Source organism: Pinus tabuliformis, chromosome 7 (genome assembly GCF_031772625.1).
Source record: "Pinus tabuliformis cultivar Carrire ecotype Pingquan chromosome 7, CPIR1, whole genome shotgun sequence".
Taxonomy (NCBI): domain Eukaryota; kingdom Viridiplantae; phylum Streptophyta; class Pinopsida; order Pinales; family Pinaceae; genus Pinus; species Pinus tabuliformis.
In genome coordinates, this window is record NC_142293.1 from 1,444,811,005 (window position 1) to 1,444,832,245 (window position 21,241).

Sequence of the window (21,241 nt, forward strand, 5' to 3'; positions counted from 1 at the left end):
CTTCCATTATATCTCAATCTGCCTTCTTTGTCACTGTAGCAATCCTCAAACTGGGCACTATGTACTCCATCAGCATCATCGCTGCTTGGCCATATTCTAGTCGAAATGGTGTTTGTCTAGTCAACTTTTTACAGTTATTTTCTATATGCCCAAAGAACAATTGGTATGTGCACATCCCAATCGTTCCTATTCGCATTGCAGATATTCGTCAAAGCATTCTCCAAGATCTTATTGAAAGCTTCAACTGTGACATTTTCTTGAGGATGGTATGGTGTGCTTTTCTGATGATACATCTAGAATTCTTCTAGCAAAGAAGTAATCATTTCATTCAAGAAATGTGAACCCCTGTTGCTTATTAAAATATTAGGACAACCACACCTATACAAAATGTACTCAAATATTAGCTTCATAGTTGTAGATGCGCTACAATCCTTCACGGGTTGCACCTCAGCCCACCTGGTCAAGTATTTTGTCGATGTGATGATGTAGCGTGCTCCTATTTTTTCCTCGTGGTTGAATAGGTCCCAAGGAATCTATCGGCCATTTGTGGAATGTATGGAATCAACGCTTGAAACCTAGAACTTACAGTAATCAACAATTAACATATTTATGTCTTTCACCGATTGTGCTAAACAGGTATAACATCATATAAATAAATAGATCTATGTCTTCGCGAATTTATTAAGTATTTTTCTTGATTAAATGAATTCAACAAATCATAAATACAGTAAATTCGGAGATAAAACAGTGATATGCAGATGCACATATAGTTCTTCAAAATAATTCTTTATTACGATTTAGATCTTCAAATACAGCTCTTTCTATCCCTCCGCACATAGCTGCAAGGGCCCGTCCACTTAGCTGCAGACTTACCAAGGTCTTTGCGCACACAGCTGCAAGAGCCTTCCCCTTTGCCCAAATACAAAATAGATAAAATCATACTCCACTTATGCACTTCTCTTTTGCCCCCTTTTCTTATGACTCTTATATGACTTCCTTTTATATTCTTCTTCATTACAATACCATGGCTTGTGAACCATGGGCAGGTCTCAAAACGACTTGACTTTAACAAACTAAGGGGATTTGACCTTCCTAAAGCCCCTTTAACTCCTATTGACCCGCGCTACTCACGCTTCGCTCCTCAAAATGCGGAGACTTTACAAAATCTTAATAAAATCTAACCCTGGGGACTGTATTTTCCTATTTTGTATGTTTGGGAAAGTAAAATATAGGATTGTAAAGCGCTAGAGCTTAGGGTGTTGTTTGAAGCATTCATGCAAGTTTATTAGTGAGTTACAACAGATGAGCCCTCATTAATTAGAACTTGGTGGATTGGACCACCAAACCATCACATGGAATAGAGTGGAGGGTGAATGAAGCCAAGTTGTCTTTAAAAACACCTTGATCTATAAGTTTGCCTTCAGGGAAGGCACCATCATAGTATTCTCCATTCATAATATGGAAGCAGATTTTTCTTTATAAAGGCATGCCACCTAAAGAATGAAAACAACTAGTGGGTGCAGTAACAACATGCTTACCTCAGGGTTGCATGACAATGGTAGCCGTTGAAGAGTTCATCTCACATACCCTTTTTACCAATTTCTAAAGAATATAATCCTCAGTAACAAGGGAGCTTGCAGGGATTGTCCAACCGCTATATTATATCGATAAGAGACTTCCATTATTAATATAATTATACCAAAGAAATGATTTCCAAAAAAATATTTCAATGTGACTTCCACATATGCATAAGAGGCATTGCTCAAATGAAACTAACAATCTATTGGAGGCCGAACAACCTTTGAAGAGAACATTGAAATGGTTGTTTGTCTCTGTGTCTATAAAGGATAAAAATGGTGACAATATAGACCAAGAAGTTGCATTTAATATAAAACCACTACAAGTGATCCTACATGTGCTTCTGAGCATTTCTCCTAATATGTGGAACCAACAATTGAAAGTTCACTAATCTTTAAGTATTTTCTCAACCTTAATCTTGAGAATGTATGGAAAAGATCATAATATTTGATTCCAAGAGGTAGGTGCTACCAATTCTATGGCATTCAAGGAATTTATTTTTCGTACAAATTGAAACAATGTCAGTATCCTAGTGAAATGACAATTTCGAAGTTTCAAATATCCAATATTGATATATTAGATGCCTTCTCATGACATTGACTAGTGAAATATGTGTGCTTATGATAGACTTAGATTGGAGTAATGTGTTCAACATGAAGGAAATTGGTTCTAAATTCTTGAAGACAAGACAATACTATCTACGAGAAGAAATAGCCTTGGTATGTAGGTGTTAGTTAGGCAAGATGCTATTCATGACAAATTATTTCAAGAAGCTTCTAACTTTGAAAAAGCAGCGAATACAGCCTCAACAAGCATTAGGTTGGAAATTTTCCACTGGAAGTTATATGATTAATGCAATAGCTAATGGCATAGCTTGGATTGATAGAGGTGTGGATGTAAATTTTCAAAAGAAATCATGTGCCTAAGAAAGCAAGATCGAATCCCCCATTGGTTGATATGTGTTTGTCACTCACATTCCCTAATACAAACCTACCAAAACAACATCACTATATCATCCAGTGGAGAGAATATTTCATGAGGGATAGAACATAACAACATTATGTTCTCCCACGTGGTAGTAAAGGACAATTTTCAGAGTTAATGGGCAATAATTATTCTAGTCCTATGCAAAATTGGATGGACAGATCATGTAGTAGCTTATGTCAACACCTACATGTGTTTGAACATTGATGGTACCACTGATTTGTAGGTTTCCAAATTCCTGTTCAGCCCAACATTGATAGAGAACCGAGCCTACGAACAATGGAATTTTGATGTTTCACTATTTTGCATGATGACTAAGCATAAGGGAAGAAAGCATTGTATTGATGAAGTTCTAAGGTGGTTGCAGTAACTCATTGATTTCACGTAGCAGCCTCATTTTTCATGTGCTACAATAGGGTAGGAAAGGAATAAAATCCTTTGAGTAGTAGTATAGTATGAATAAGCTCCCTTAATCACTAAATTAGATTTCATATTGTCATAAATAGATGATTTGTCTTTTGCTTTGTAAAAGAAAAAATTATTTGGTGCTTTTACTAGATGTGCTGGCCATTCTCATATATACATGACAAAATTCAGAAACTCTCATGCACTCCCAAGAAAAGAACATCTCTAAGTTGGATCCTGTGTTACCCCTTATTTTGGCATAGGGTTAATACTAGTGAACTATCAAGATTTAACCAATATTGATGCTCGGAGGTTAGATATAGAAATGTTAGCTATGTTGAAGGATCAACGTGTTAATGTCTTCTTCGTGATGAAGAATATGTTCACAATGGTTTTTGTGAGGAATGATTGAAATTAACCATACAATACGGTGCGCTAATACCATGGCTTATCAATACCACATGCCCAAAAACCACCTCTCATTTCAATATATATATGTATATATATGTTAATCTAATTTTATTACACTTTTTGAACCAAAGGCACTCTTCATTCCAATATGGAAGAGCTGTTGTAGTGTCTTGTTTTTTTTTTGTAAGCTGGGGTGGGACTCTCCGATTTACATGTCCATTATGTACCCCTCTACGGGGGAAGGGTAGCCCAAGATTTGAACCCAAGACTTCCGGTTCGGTGAGACTTCATTTCCACGGCCCTTGCCGCTTGAGCTACCCCATGTGGACAGCTGTTGTAGTGTCTTGTTAATAAAAATGAAAATAAAAATAAAAATTATTAATTACAACATTTTGACTTAGTGAAATTACATAAAAATAGGAATTAAACCAAAAAAATAAAATTTATAATTAAACCAATCTAGATCTATATCTCTCGAGATTCAAACTTTTCTTCAAATTTTACACTAAAAAAGTATGTTTACACATATAATCCTTTCGAGACTCAATAGATACAAAGTTAATAAAAATTTAAACTAATTTAATTATTAATTTCATTAATGGAAAATCCTAATGCTCATTTCTTTAACTTATACAAAATTCTATTATATATTTTATTTGACCATCATAATGCATATTTATTTAACCTATACAAAATTCTATTATATATTCTATTTGAAGAATCGAGAATCTCAGTGTAATCCATACATAAATTAGATTAATAAGTTAGATATCTCCTTTGATACAATCTTATAAAGTTAATTAACCAGAATTTGTTAAATATAGACTATAGTCAAAAGTAGGCCACCGGTTAAATATAAAAGAATACACAGATACCAAGTAACAGTCAAAATTCATTGTTCTTTAAAAAACCCAGATCCCAGAAGTCGTTGGAAATGCAATTTTTGTAAAGTTGAAGAACAAAAATTTGTTAAACACACAAATAAATTGTAAATGTCAATTAAAGAAAGCCAGTTGTTTCACGTAATTATCTCACTTGCAACAGTTAATGTTCTTCAATATTGAAAAGTCCGATTTCAAATAGTACACTATTAAATATTTTGAGTATATTACTCATAATCAAGGAGGCACGTTCCAGGTCTCCACTGTTTCCCAGTTTTACATTCTCAAAGCAAAGTAATCAGTGTCCCTTATCTATGAAAGCCACGCTGCGTAGTGAGCTCATCCCACACTTCTTCTCTGTGTAATGATTTTTGTTGGCAGTACTACACACCTACATGCGGACTCTTAGTTAGAGCATGGGACTACATGCAAGATTTTTTTGCATGATTTGCTCCTTCTTTAACTCTGCAACTGGTTAGTTCTTTTGCATGATTTACTCCTTGATTTGCTCCTTCTTTCACTCTGCAACTAGTTCTCTCCGGAACTTTTTGTAGGTGTTGAACCTTCTCATTGATCACCACTATGGTACATTACCTTGGGATCTTCACCCAGTAATGCTATATCATGAGCATTGTAACCTATTTTCTAATGAATCATTATTTTGTTCTTTTGATTTTCTTTTAGTATTTTTGCTCTGCAAAGCTGTGTGTTCAACCTTTACTAGCTAGATTCATCTATGCAGGTTTTCTAACACATTGACATGGTATCAGAGCCCACAGGTTGCTAGATAAAGGGCGCACCAGTAATTTATTTTGCAGGTATTACAGCTTGGAGATCGAAGATCGACATAAAAATGGAGTTTCCCAAAGCATCGATCCTAACAATGTACAACTATCATGAATGGAAGGACCAAATAGCTCAATACATTCGTCAAAAAGGGTTGTACAGGATTACCATGGTTGCAGAAGTGGAACCCACTTCAGCCATAGAGAAATCCAAGTACCTCAACCTTATGGATGAGGCCTACTGATCCATATGCATGTGCATCTCTCCAGAGTTGCAGTTTCATCTATCTGCCTGCAGTACTCCTAATGAGATTTGGAAAAGGGTTGAAGAACTCTACCGGAAAAAGGATGAGATGAAAGGACATCTACTTGAAGTGGAGCTGCTGTCATTAGAACCACGGAACTATGATAGAATTCAAGACTTCTTCACCAAATATAATGATCTATTGCTGCAACTCAAGGGTTGTGGAATTGACAAATCCAAAGAGGAGAGTCATAAAATTCTCTCTATTATGTCGAAGCTCAGACCGAAATACTCCATCTTTGTGTCTACATTTCATTCAGCAAGGCTTGCAACATGTAAATCCTACACTATGCCTTCTCTCAAAGAGTTCATGGAGTCCCTTACTTTTGAACAAGATAAACTCATTGGCATGGGGAAAATCAAACCTCCAAAAGTGCATGCACTTGCTGTGCTTGATGGCAACCACAATAAAAACCATAGATCTGATTCAAATCAGAAAAATCAGCAGCATAAAGACAAGGGAAAAGAACATTCCCGTCCAAAGAAGGAAGGGTACACTAAGCCCTTCAATGACTCCTCTAGCTTGAGAAATGAGAAAGGGAAGAAAGGAAACAGATGCACCTACTGTCAAAGAGGATTCCATCTAGAATCCTCTTGCATGAAGAAACAAATTGACCAAATGGCATAAATCCTTCAGAATCACAACCTTGGGGACCACATCCCTCAGGGCACCAAGAAGAAAACTAAGGATCTGCCACACGGGAAAGGTAACAATTTTCATGCTTTAGTTGCAATTAATTCTTCCCTGATGCATGGATTATAGATTCTGGTGCATCACATCATATGGCTGTTGCAAAGGAAGTCTATTCCTCTTTGGATGCATGCAAAGGACCTCCCATCCTCATGGGAGATGACTCACCTATTGAGATCACGAGAAAAGGTAGAGTGGAACTTTTACATGGAAGCTTTGAAGATGTGCTTCATGTTCCAAAACTTTCTGTAAACCTACTTTCAGTTTATCAGATCACTCATTTTGACACCATAAAGAGAGTGAATTCACTTCAGATTCAATGAACATATATGACCTACATAGCAGCTCCAAAATTGCAACCGGTGAGGTAAACAATAGACCCAGACTGTATACATTTTCTGAATTTATATAATCTGAATCCTCCTTTTGCTTTGTATGCACCTACTGTCAAAGAGGATTCCATCCAGAATCCTCTTGCATGAAGAAACAAATTGACCAAATGGCATAAATCCTTTAGACGCACAACCTTGGGGACCACATCCCTCAGGGTGCCAAGAAGAAAACTTAGGACCACATCCCTCAGGGCGCCAAGAAGAAAACTTAGGATCCGCCACATGGGAAAGGTAACAATTTTCATGCTTTAGTTGCAATTAATTCTTCCCCTGATGCATGGATTATAGATTCGAGTGCATCACATCATATGGCTACTTCAGAGGAAGTCTATTCCTCTTTATATGCATGCAAAGGACCTCCCATCCTCATTGGAGATGACTCACCTATTGAGGTCACCAAAAAAAGTAGAGTGGAACGTTTACACAGAAGCTTTGAAGATGTGCTTCATGTTCCAAAACTTTCAGTAAACCTACGTTTAGTTTATCAGATCACTCATTCCGACACCAGAAAGAGAGTGGAATTCACTTCAGATTCAATGAACATATATGACCTACATAGTAGCTCCAAAATTGCGACCGGTGAGGTAAACAATAGAGCCAGACTGTATACATTTTCTGAATTTATTGAATCTGAATCCTCCTTATTGCTTACACATGCTGATGACACACCCTTCACAAACTCCTTTGGAGAAACTGATATTTGGCAAGCCTTCCACCATCTCATGCTTGCTTCGTTGTTGCATATACCTGTAATTTAAGCGGCCAGACCTCTTGTGCCAAAAGGAGGATTCAGATTTATATTTTCAGGCATCTCTTATTTCTGCATTGGTTAATCACTAAAGACTTGGGAGAATTCAAGCTTTGGAAGTGGGAGAGGTTCTTGTAAGCTAGACAAGAAGCCTAAGAGCCCCGTTTTCAAATCATACACAGATGCACAATAGTTCTTCAAAATAAGTGTTTATTATGCTTCAGATCTTCAAATACATCTCTCTCCAACCATACACACATAACTGTAAGGGCATGCAGACTTATGAAGGTCTCCACGCACATAGCTCTAGGAGCGTTACCCTTCACCCAAGTACAAAATAGATAAAATCAAACTCCACTCATGCACTTTTCTTCTCCCCCCTTTTCTTATGACTCTTCTATGACTTCCTTTTATATTCTTGTTCATTACAATACCATGGTTCGTGAACCATGGGTGGGCCTCAAACAACTCGACTTTAACAAATTAAGGGGCTTTGACCTTCCTAAAGCCCCTTTGACTCATATTGACCTATGCTACTCATGCTTCGCTCCTTAAAATGCAGAGACATTACAATATCTTAACAAAATTTTAACAAAAGTTGACCCAGGGGACCCCGTCCCAACAGGCCCCCAACACAAAGTTGTGACTCATCTCGAGTCACTCTGTTGGTGTTGCTTCAACCTTTGCTTGCAAGCTGTTGAATTCAATCTTCAATGCTTGAAGATTTGTTTTTCCTTGAGAGACGGCCTGGCGATCATCTCCATCGTTGGACCTTCGACTGCAAGGAGCATGGTTCTCTGTGTCTGCTGAAGAGATTTTAACTTGCTTTGGATGGTTTGTGATAGTTGGCTTACTTCGTCGGCCCATGGTTGCGTCCTTGAGGAAATGATAGAGGTCTTCCAATGCAACTCATCAATTTGGGTCTATATGAATTTCCCTTCTTGGAGTCAGGTGAACCTCTGCACAAGTGTTAAGGTCCGCATTGTTGCCCTGATCTCATCAAACTGTAGTTTCTTTTCATGGATGTCAACTTCGGTTGTCTGCAAGTGGGTCTTCCTGCTGCGAGGTCCACATTTCCATTGTCTTCTCAAATAATTGGTTGTAGTCCTTTACTACAATAGTTAGAGTTTTCATATTTTTCTTAATAGCAAACTCACGATGCTCTCTAACCTCTGGAGGTGTGGCTGGCTACAACTTCAATTGAAGCTTTGAAATCTGCAACTGCAATTCAATTCGTACATTTCCAATTTCCTCCTTGGGTTAATTCACTGCAACAAATAATTTGTGTGTTTTCTCTGTTGAGGTCGCTTGTGCTGAATTTGGAGCTTAGGAACCCTCTCGTAGCATCAATGCACAGAGGTATGAATTTAGTTCTTCCTTTTAGGTCCCGCTCGCCTGACTCACACTCACTTGACCCGTGCTTGCTTGTCCCACACTCGCTTGGATCACTCTTATCTGGACCTGCAATTCCTTTAGGACGTATTGCACTTTGTCAAATCCCTGGTGGTATTGGTCTTCGATGTGTCCCCATATGTTTTCAATGGCAGAACGGACAACATCGCCTATCTCATCAAGGTCCCCCTTCATGAGGACCAATGGGGTAGTACTCGCAGACTTATTCGACTTCTACTCCTTGTGAAGTCCTGTCAAAATTTGCTTATGTCTCTTCCTGATCCTGAAGGGGGGCTCTAATTCCTTCGATCTGATGTAGGGGTTTGCGCCCCTTCCTCTACATCTACGGTTTCAACCTCAACATCGGTGCGCTACGTCTCAATTTCTTCAAGGTCAATGGTGACCTACGATGTTGCTTCTTGCGCAAATTTTTCCTTCTACACTTCATTCTCTTTCATAGAAGCCTTTTCTTCTTCTTTCTCTTTCTCAAAAGTCTTATGTGCTTCTTTTTCTTTGTCTTTCTTGACCTCTGTTGCAGCTGTTGTTTTCCTCATTTCTACTTCTGCGACCTTACTTATTCCTGCAGCTTCGTCAGATGGGGTGAGCCAATTGCTCGATCATCGGCCGATGACCCCCATAATATCATCCTCCGTGACTAAATAAGGCAAATTTTTCCATGTTCCTGTGACATCCTTCTTCGCACGTATGGAAAGATTGTGAAAATCTGCTATGAAGTTTGTTATATTTTTGTATTGTGCATGTAGACTTGGTGACAACCGTGGCCGTTGGGTGATCACCATACACAACTCTAACTCAAATAATACCCATAACATCTTGGTTTAAATGATACAGTCAGGATCCTTCGTTGCCCATAACGAGATGAATTTCGTAGCCTCGCACAAGTCTAGATCAAGTGTTGGGAACCAACTATCCTCAGGCATCCTCCACACCACCAACGTGATCAATAATAGTAATCAGCCATAGTGGAATGCGTTTCCATCCTCCTGGGCTTCACAGAAATCATCCAAGAATTCCTGGTAGAGGTACTTTTCCCAATTAAATTAGACCCTCTGGCTACACTCCGCAGCTAAGGATACCACTGGTGTCGACAATTCATCGACACGACACTTCCACATTATTTTGCCTACCAAAATTTGTGCAGAAAACTACACAACTCCCCTCAAGATAGAGCTAATGGCATAACCTCGTGACTTCTTCACCAACCTGAAGTCGCTCTTCATTTGATTCGCAAGATTTTTCTTTGCAACTTCCCCACAAAAGCATTTTCGGGGTTCACACCTTGATAAGGTAGCGTGGTGATTCTGTGGACCAACATATCGTCAATTGGAATGGGCCCTCCCAACTAGAGACACCCATCATGAACTAGTGCCAAAAATTGGTGCACACAGATGGTGTTAATGATGTTGTGTGGGACATACAACATGTTGAGCAATCATGTGTGCTCAATGTCGGCGGCCCACTTCATTGGTTCAAGCCATGTGATTCTCACCTTCTCATAGTAGACTGATTTCAAGAATTTGCTGGGTTCTAACTATGGAAACTTCAAATGGTCACCATGTTCCTAGTCCTCCATCTTCAGAAATGGTACCCGGGTCAACAAGTCGCCCTCAGCAGGTACTTCCTCCAATAGCAATGGCGTGAATACCTTGTATTTCAACGAGTCAGGGTCCTTAGTCACTTTGGAATTTGATTTCTTAGGGGGTATATATGGCGGTAGCTGAGTAATTGGCTACTCATTTTCTGCGCTAATGTTTTCGATCCCCATAGTCAATTCTTCTTCATCCAGATCACGCGGCTCCATCGGCTACTTATTCTTATCCATATGACCCTTCTGTCTAATCTCAGTGGGGTTTTTTCATAGTGATTGCCAAAATGGCGCATGTTGTGGCTTCTTTTGCTTCTTCTCTCTTGTCGCAGAGGTATTACGTTTTGGCCTCGGTGACCTAGGCGCTATGGTAGGGACTGGTGGTGTTGCAATCATCTTGTCAAGGCTCTCCTGGAATAGTTTATTCTACCACTCAAGCAAGTCGGCCTCAAACCCAAGCCATTTCTATGAAAACTCCCTCTTTATCTCTTGCCAATCTCATCCAGGCATACAACAATCATTTATCCTCAAACTAAGGTGCAAAATCTCAAGGCAATCTCATTGGAAGCAAAGTGTTCGAATGTGGAGTAGGATGCTATATTTATAACCCTTTTTGAATTCAAATCCATCAATTCCCTTAATATCTTCCTCATTAATGCTCTTTTAGTGGTAGATTTCCAAATATATGCTTCTTAAATTCTTTCCCCCTGCTCCCTTTAACGAAAAAATAGCCATCCAATCCTCTAAAGTGCTTCCAACGATCACTTTCTGGCCAAGTTTCATGGGACCGACCTTGCTAGCATGGCTCCTTCATCACATTTCCCATCTGTGCATTCCTCTGAACCATCATGTAGCCCATTCTCTTCGCCAAAATTTTCTTTGGGCAACGTAACTTATAGTCCCACACTTCCTTGCAACTACCTAAAATATTAAGACTGTCCTACATCCATGTAGTCATTGTGGAGGGGCGGGATCACCCCTATACAACTTCAACTGGCTCCCATTGATTCTTCCTTGAAATAACTCCCCATTCATCGTCGCGAGCTGAACTACACCTCCATCCATAATATCCTTAACGATATATAGTCCCAACCAATGCATTTGAAAATTTCTTTGGAACTTAGTAAACTTTCTATTATACATCAACATTAAATCGCCATTTTTAAAGGTGCACTGCTTAATGTGGTGATCATACCATGCCTTTTCTCTAGCCTTCTACACTTCCTGATGAAAACCTGCCAAGAATCGATCCTCTTCTAACTCAAGTATCTATGTGACGCGTTCTTCCATTATATCCCAATCTGCCTTCTCTGTGACTATAGCAATCCTCAAACTGGGCACTATGTACTCCATCAGCATCACCACTTCTTGGCCATATACTAGTCAAAATGGTGTTTGTCTAGTCAACGTTTTATAGGTATTTCTATATGCCCAAAGAACAGTTGGTATGTGCACATCCCAATCATTCCTATTTGCAAAATAGATATTCGTCAAAGCATTCTCCAAGATGTTACTGAAAGCTTCAATTGTGACATTTGCTTGAGGATGTTATGGTGTGCTTTTATGATGATATATTTAGAATTCTTCTAGCAAAAAAGTAATCGTTTCATTTAAGAAATTTGAACCCCTGTCGCTCATTAAAATATTAGGATAGCCACACCTAGACAGAATGTACTCAAATATAAACTTCACAGTTGTAGCTGCGCTACAATCCTTCAAGGGTTGCACCTCATCCCACTTGAACAAGTATTTTGTTGATGTTATGATGTAGCATGCTCCTATCTTTTTCCTGGTGGCTGAATAGGTCCCAAAAAATCTATTGGCCATTTGTGGAATGTCTAGAACGAGTCCTATGATTTCAGAGGCATTTCATCCCTTCGAGATGACTTCCCTATCCTCTGACAAACATCACTTGCCCTACAATATTCCTTGGAACCTTTGTGCATAGTTGGCCACCACAACCCAACTCGTAGGATCTTCTGCATAATTGCTCTTCCAATATAATGTACTCTAATAACTACTCCATGTGCTTCATCGATGATACTTTGTCTTTCATAATCTGGTACATACCTTTGCAAAACTTCATCCAACCCCATTTTATACAAGTTCCCTACAATTATAGAAAAATCTGCGGCCTTGAACACCAATTCCTTCTTCTGTTGCATCATATATCCTTCAGGAGATACACCCGTAAACAAGAATCATATTATATCCACAAAATTTTCGTCTGCAATGCGCACATCAAAGGGTTGCGCATTAGGAAATCCTTCATCAAGACTTGTAGGTTCCTCGCCATTCTCAATCCATGAAAGGTGATCAGATCTAGCATTTAATCTTCCTAGTGTCACAATTACTACAAAGTCATACTCCTGAAATAGTAGTAACCACCTACAAATTCCCCCTCCCCCCCCCCCAACACAGGCTTTTTGACCAGGTACTTCAAAGATAAATGGTCTATATACATTTTGAAGTGTGCACCCAACAGATAATTCTTAAACTTCGAGAGTGCATATACCTTTTCCAACCCTTCATGCTCCATGGTTGAATAATTCTTCTCTGCCTTAGACACTATTTTGCTCGCAAATGCAATTGGATGGTCGATATCCCCTGCACCTAGTTGGGTTAAAACTACTCCTAATGCTATGCAGGCTGCATCCACATGTACATGGAATTCTTTCTTCCAATCGGGGAACACTAGAATAGCAATCATCATCCCAGCAGAATGTCACATCTTTCTTCAATAATTTCTCCACGGGTGCGGTGATCTACGCCTATGCCTTAATGAACTTTCTATAATATCATGTATGGCCCGATGTTGCGAGCAACTGTTTTACATTCCTTGGGGGCTCCAAATTGATAATCATTGAAATTTTAGCAGGGTCCACCATCAACCCTTGCGTACAAACAACATAGCCCAAAAGTATCCCATATGGTACTCAAAATATACACTTCTTCATATTTAGGGAGATCTGATACTTCCTACAAGTATCTAGCATTAGGTGAATACTTGCAACATGCTTTTTAACTAACCCAAACACAATCCTATCATCAAAGTAGACCTACAATAAAGGTTGTGACTACCACCCTAGAAAAGATCGCAGGGGCATTCTTTCCTCCTCATAATAATCTTGGATTGGCTTAGTATACCGCGCACACTTTGCTGGATCCAATGGAACAATGACTCTTAGTTCCTTCTTCTCAAAAGTTCCTTCTTCTCAAATGTCATGTTGCGTTTCTTCAAGTTGATGACTGCATTCATATCAAACGCCCAATCAATTCCAAGCAGCACTGGGAAGGGATTACTATTATCCACTATTTAGATTACCTCAAAATTAGCTATTGTTCATGACCCTTCAATGTCGATAGTTACTCCATGTAGTCGTCCCATAGGAATAATATTTTGTTGGTTTTCCATTCGCAACTGTAATGGAGACCAATCTAATGTTGGTTTTCCCATTTTTTCCCAGGTCTCCTTAGGCAAAACAGTCACATCAGATCCCAAATCTAGGATCACCTAGTCCATTTCAAATTCTCCAATTTTTGTAGTCAATCTCATCTCCCGACCAGTCATTTTCCTACTTTTTTCTACTTTATGCATTGTGCATTGTTCAAGCAGTGGACTACCCTTGCCAGTGCAATTGTCTATTAACTATTGCAATCCCTTTGCTTCTTTCTGGTCCCTTGAGAGATTCATGCAGGTTTGTGTTGAGGCCCCGAAAATCGGGTCGACAACAAGGGGGATACCCACCCGGTCCGGACCTTGGTTGGCAGCTCCTTATCCGTTTGGTATAGCGGGTCCAACTGGGGATAATGGGAACAGTTTCCCAATCTAAGGGTGTGTGTGTGTAGAATTGGATAGTGCTGATCTGAGAGTTCTAAGCTATTTTAATCTAACTTTTAAGCTAATTCTATGCTATTGTAATCTAATGAAAACAACACATCTAATCTATGCTAACCCGGGTGTATTTTCTCTATTATGCGATCTAAAGAGATTTCAAACAATAAATGGTAATAAAGATCATTCAGCTATCATAAGAACAGAAATCAATTGAGATGAACCGTTTTACATAAAAAGTTAGGCAAAACAGTTGTGAACAGTATATCGCATAATAAGTTATTCATATATCAAACATAAATCAATGGCTCTACCGTATAAAAGTGCCAAATGGTAACACAAACATTCATGCAATAACATATAAACAACTAAAACTCTATATCACTTTAGGAATATAAGCAGAAATGGCCAAGAGATAAAAGTACCATTTATGACTGGTTCTACTCATAAACTTCAAGCAACAATTTGATCTATCTCTCCTTGCTCTAACATCTACCAAGAGTACAAAAGTGCAACATCAGTAGCAGATATCAAATGCAAACATTAATAAACCTTGATCCATCCATTCATCAAAACCCCCTCCGAGGGTACAAAAGTGCATGTTCTGAGGACAAGTTTTTGACAAATTTTTGGACCCTTCTCTAAATGCATGAGAAGGGTTTAAATACTGCTAACTAATTAACTTAATTACATAAATTTAGGATATGGTTTAAATGACTGCCCTTCTTCTAAAGCAAAACTATTTCTAAAAAGAAACTGAATCTAATTCCTAACTATTTCTGCATTTGGTCCTTAATGTTGCGAGCATTCAACATTTGTCTGGGAAGAGTCGGCTGGTCGCCTTCTGCTTTTGTTTGAGTCATGTAAACAGAAATGACAAGCGCTGGCACCATTTTTTAGCAAACTGGAAGATATTTCTGAGAATCTTCCTCTGACTGGGTGGATTTACTAAGTGTGTACTTGCTAATAACCCAGATTTCCTTCAAATTGCTTCTGCTTTTGCTATTTCGGTTTCCGGACTCGTAGACGATTAAGCAAGTTTCTGGTGTGTTTTCCATCTTTAGCGCCTTTTCCTTTTTTCCTTGGATGTTTCCTGTTCTTCATTCCTGCAGATCACATAAAGGGGAGGAGTAATGATAATAAATTTTGATATGAAAGCTCTAACTTCTATGAATGCATACAATCATGACACCCATTGTGAACTGACTCTTCGAAAAACACAAAGTTGTTGTTCATTACTACTTTGGCGTACGTTCATTAATTTCCTTTAAGGCGCACGCCCAATTTTTGGCTTAGAGACAGCTTTTCTTGAATGTTGAGCTGAGGAAAATTTGCGATGAGCGATCGCAGCGTCGCGTCATTGCATTACCGAGTTTACCGCATATCGTAGTGTTACAGATCGCAACGTCGCAGATCGCAGCGTCGCAGATATTGCAGATGTGTCATCGCAGATCGCAGATCGCATATTTTGTATTTATCGCAGATCGCGATGAGTCGTTGCATCGTTGTATGCTACTTATGCGACATTGCGATATGCGATATGCGACGTCGCATATCGGCCGTCGGAGATTTCTTAAGATCTTCTTTCAAGAGCGCTTCTTAATGTATGCGATGCGATGTATTTTAAGGAGCATAATACAAAAAATTTTATAAAAATGTTTTTTGAATTTTTTGTTAAGGGTCCCCCTTTGCTTAGCGTCATTGCTGATACTAAACAAAGAGGGGGGTTGTTGGTGGCCACAACAATGGCGATTCACTGGGAAGAACCAGTTATCTCTGCTTTTCTATTGAATTTTTCAAACTTCCAAAACAGAAAAATTTTCATAAATCTAAATTTTGTTATGGACAGATAAAGTACATTACGCCTTGTCCTATCAATGATGTTTCGTTTCAACCTCTTTCTATTTTAATTGTTTGCTTCCTCAGGCTTGTCCCTGTATTTACATCAGCCACTACTTGGTCTTGTAAAGGTGAAATAAAGTGTTCTCTGGGTGCTGGATTTTACAATATGCTCATTTGTCGTAGGTAGAGCCTCTGCTGCCAGCAGGCGTCCATAGCCTCGACAGGGTTACCTGTTACCCAGCAATGATCCTTTATCCTGCTTAAGGTTATCTACAACATTCAAAGAAAAACCCATTTTGACACTTTTTCCTTTTTTATTCTTTAAAGAACAATGTCTTGGTTTGGTAGCCAAATTATGACACAGTCATTCACTTGATTTACACTTTTGCTGAACAAGCTGGCTCGTGATGAGACCCCTTGTCTTTTGATTGCAACAATCTTGAGTCGTTGCCCTGTTTTGGTGGACAGTATTGGCAAAGTTAGCAAGTTATAATATCTGTGATCATGATAAGCCGGCTCGTGATGAGACCTCTTATTCTTTTAAGATATAGTGTTTCTAGGATTGTTCCCCTGAATGCTGCGATTTTCTTTAACAGGGAGGAAGTCATTGTTTTCCTTAAGAAAGCTCTGGACGACAATAATAGAGTTTGAAAACAGATGTTTACAGAGAATCCTTATTTCGCTATTGATACCTTTCATTGTGCTGATATAACACATTTTCTTTGCTAAAGGTTGCTTTCATCAAATTTTTTGAAGTTGAAACTAGCATCATATCTAGGCTAAAGTTTTTAACTGTATCTGTCAATAATAAAAATCAGATTTCTGAAAATTTTTGCTACTTATACAAGCGAAAGCTCAAAATCTGAAAGAGAATTGGTGTCTTTTCTATGAATACCTATAGTAACCACTTACAACTGGTTTTATTATAAAATATTAAAAAAAATGAAACTATTTTACAAAAAATAGAAGAGTGATCTTCTATGGAAAGTATATTTTGAGAATTTGTCCATTAACAGGTAAGGAATCTCTTCTACCTGCTAAATCCTGCAACACAAACGTTGATGGTCCTACGACTTCAACAATCTGAAAAGGACCAAGCCACATCTTTTGAAATTTTGTATGTTTTCCCTTTTCTTCATGAGCCTTATCTCATTTCAAAACTAAATCTCCCATCTGAAAAAATTTTCTGGTCATTATGCTTGAATCAAAAGAGGATTTTATTAGTGCTTGATGATGAGCATGGGTTTTCTTAGCTTGTTCTCGTTGTTCTTCTAATTTGATTATTTCCATTTGTCTTAGTTGTATGGAGGAAGTGGATACTTCATTGATGTATTGTACTAAAGACAAAGAGGGGATGACTAAGTGAGTTGGAAGAACTACTTCTTTCCCGTAAACTAAATTAAAGGGAGAAGTGCCGATTGAAGCTTTCTTCGTTATTCTATCTGCCCATAAAGCATTTACCAAAGCCTTGTGCCAATTCTTTTGGTTCTGGTCAATTGTTCTTTTAATAATCCTGATTAGGTTTTTATTTGTTGACTCAGCTAACCCATTACCTTACGGATAGTAATTGGCCGAATATTTTATTTTGAATCCTCTTTTAAGTGCAAACTCAGTCATTGTATTCCCAGAAAAATATGATGCATTATCAAACATTAAATCCGTTGGCAATCCAAACCTAGTGATTATAAATTGATCTATGAATTCAATAATATTTTCAGAATTAGCTATCTTGAGAGGAACTGCTTCTACCCATTTAGTAAAATAATCTGTTGCCGTAAGGATGTATTTATGCTGCTTAGAAGAGTGAGGAACGATCTCACCTATTATGTCCAAGCCCCATAGACTGAATGGTTGCTCGATGTTTACCGGCTGTAGTGGCAGGGACGGTTTCTTTTGTCTTCCAGCAGTTGCAGATCTGGCATTTCCTCACGTAACTGTGTGAGTCTTTGAACAACGTGGGCCAGTAATATCTTGCACGTAAGATCTTATATGCAGTAGCATCTCCAGCATAGTGTCCGCCTGCTGGTCCATCGTGGAGTTCCTACAAAACTTTTTCAGCTTCAGTTTTCTCGAGACATCTAAGAAGAACAGAATCATAATTCTTTCTAAAAAGAACATCATTTATGAGCTGGTATTGTTTAGCTTTCAATCTCAGAGCTCTTTTCTTAGTGTGATCCAAGTGTGATGGAGCATACCCATTCTTAAGATAATTAATGATGTCAGCATATAATGATTCTGCATCGTTTAGGCTTACCTCATACGTTTGTACCTGCTCAGATGAATTTTCAGGAATTTGCGATGCTCCAGCCAACATTTTGTAGAAGCCTTGACCCCTTACAATGTTTGCTGGTTTGATTTCAAGGTCGTATTCCTGTAAGGCAGTGATCCAATTTGCTCTTTTCTCACCCACATCTTTCTGAACTAGAAGATTTCTTACCGTCAGAAACGGTACTATGATCTTAGTATGGGTTTTAAGTAAGAAAGGTCTGAAATATTTGACCGCTTTGAAAACAGCATAAGCATGTTTCTCCACGTCTAAATAATTGAGTTCAGCGTCTTGTAAATTTGAGCTAAAAAACACAATTGGAGCTTCCGCTTTCTCTTGATTTTCTTGAGTTAGAATCGCAGCATATGATTTCTCTGAGGCAAATATGTATAAGATAAAAGATTCTAAAAAATTCGGGGTTGCTAAAGATGGAGCATTTGTAATAGCTTGTTTGATTAGGTTGAATGCTTCATGTTCAGCTAAACCCCATTTAAAATTTGAATTCTTTTTAATCATGGTTTGCAAAGGAGAAACAATTCGTGAAAAATCTGGGACAAATCTTTTCACGAAATTGATTTGACCAAGGAAAGATTGCATGGCTTTTTTGTTATGAGGTAGGGATATTTCAAAAATTTCTTTGATTCTGTTAGGATCAATGTGAATACCAGATTTTGACACTATGAATCCTAGAAGTTTCCCTTCACTTAATGCGAAAAAAGATTTCTTTGGGTTGAGTGAAATCCCATACCTTAAACATCGTTGAAAGATTTGTTTTAAGTCTTTGAGATGGTCGCTTCGCTTCTTGGAGTACACTGTTATATCATCCAAATAAATCACTACAGATTTATTGACTAATCCCTTGAATGCAATGTCCATGGCTCTCTGAAATGTAGCACCGGCATTAATCAGACCAAATGGCATCTTTCGATATGCGTATGTGCCCCATTTTGTTCTGAATGTGGTTTTCAACTGGTCATCGGGATTTACCAGTACTTGATTATATCCTGAAAATCCATCCAAGAAAGACATAAGTTCTGAGCCTGCTACTGCCTGTAATATCTGTTCCATAGGTGGAAGAGGAAAATTGTCTTTTTGACAGGCTTTGTTAAGATTCCGAAAATCGATACAGATTCTAATATCTCCGTTTTTCTTTCTAACGGGTACCATATTGGAGACCCATTTGGAATGTCTGACGGGGAAGATTATTCTGGCTTTCAACAACTTATTCAGCTCAGTTTTTATCTGATTTTCTAAATTGGGGTGGATCTTTCTCAGTTTCTGTTGGACAGGTTTCTCGTTGTCAATCATAGGAATAGTATGCTGAATGATAGAAGTGTCGTATGTCTTCAACTCATCATAATTCCAGGCAAAAACATTTTTATACTGTCTCAAAAGACGAATATACGCTAGTTTTTCTTCAGGGGCGAGGCCAATGCCTAGATTAATGTTTTGTGGTTTATCATCGGTTCCTAGGTTTACTAGTTCGTAGTTCAGAGTTGAACTGTAGAGCTTTGAATTGGTAGACCTTTTAAACCGGTTTTTTAAATCGTATAAGTCTTCTAACTTAACCACCGATTTGGGTATAGCATTATCAGTGCTATTTTGTTGCATTTGTCGATCGTGATGGTCTTCGTCAATTATTTGATTGGAGTAGGATCCTTCAGAAGTGAGAAAATTTACAATATCAGGATCGTCATTGAACACTCTCCAATTTGTAATGTTATCAGGGATGGACGGTCTAAAGATTAATTCTATTAAGAATCTATCTGGATTGAAATCTTCGGAAGGAATAAGTTTAGAGGCTACGTTAGCCAAAAGGTCTGCACTTGCGTTTTGGAGTCTCGGGATTGACGAAATATTGAATGCTATGAAATTCTCAGTCAGATCTTGTACTAAAGATTGATAGTGTTTTAAATGACTTGATAGGCAATGTATAGTGTTACGTACCTATCTGATGACAATCTTAGAGTCTCCAAAGACTTGAAGATACTTGACATTCAACCCGATTGCTTTGTATAGGCCTTGCACCAAGGCCTCGTATTCTGCTGTATTGTTTGTGCAATCGACTTCGAGTTTGCATGTGAGCATGGTTTTATATCCTTCTGGACTAATCAGAACGCATCCTGCTCCTACTCCTTCGTTAGATTTAGAGCCATCAAAATATAATTTCCAAAACAAAGATGTATTTACAGGTTTATCTACAAAATTAACACACTTTGAATTATCAGTTTGGGAAAAATTTTCGACTTGGGACAAAACTGAATTTTCTAAGTAAGGTGATGTATGAGCATTGAAATTGCCGAGAAAAGAATCTACCGAGTAATTGCCTATGATGCTGCTGTTATACGCTACTGCTTCATTTTCTCCCTCCAATTCCGTTACTATGTACTTTTGGTGTAATTCTCGTTCAACCTTTATTTGATTCGGTTTACCGTTGTATGGTAACCACATGTGCGACCAGTCGGTTGAAAAGTATCCATGGAGTTTCTCAGACCAATCCCTGCTAAGAATTAAGCCATAGAATTCTGGGATATCAGCCACTAGAATGTCAATTACCTGACATACCTTAGGATTGGATGACAATCTTATGGTTACTTGATTAAGTTCACCAATCACTTCGACTTGAGATCGATCTGGTTGAACTATGCGCACTGCGGATTTTTGTGGTTGAACATTTATCTTGGCACATATTGATCTGGGTAAAATATTCGTTGAAGCACCAGAATCTATCAAACAATTGTGCACATTTTTATTGAAAATTTCATAAGTGAGAAGAAACGGGGGAGTGTGAGACCTTGATCTTCCTCCAATCAAAGCGATGTCATTTGGATCAATCTTATTGATCGCGTTAGTTGGAGGTCTCCCCATGTTGTGGGAAGCTACAACTGTAGGCAAAGATGCAATAGGCACGGCATGTAATTCTTTCATCATTATCTTCTGTTGATGTTTCAATTTGCTCAATTCGTAAAGGGTGATATTAGCCCTAGTCTTTTTCATGTCATCGATGATATTGTATTCCATTTCATCTGACACTATCAGTGTTTTTGATGGAGTTGTTTGATCTGCTTGGACTGGGCTAGATTGAGTCACTTTAGCGGTCATTTCTTTGTTGCGACTTTAT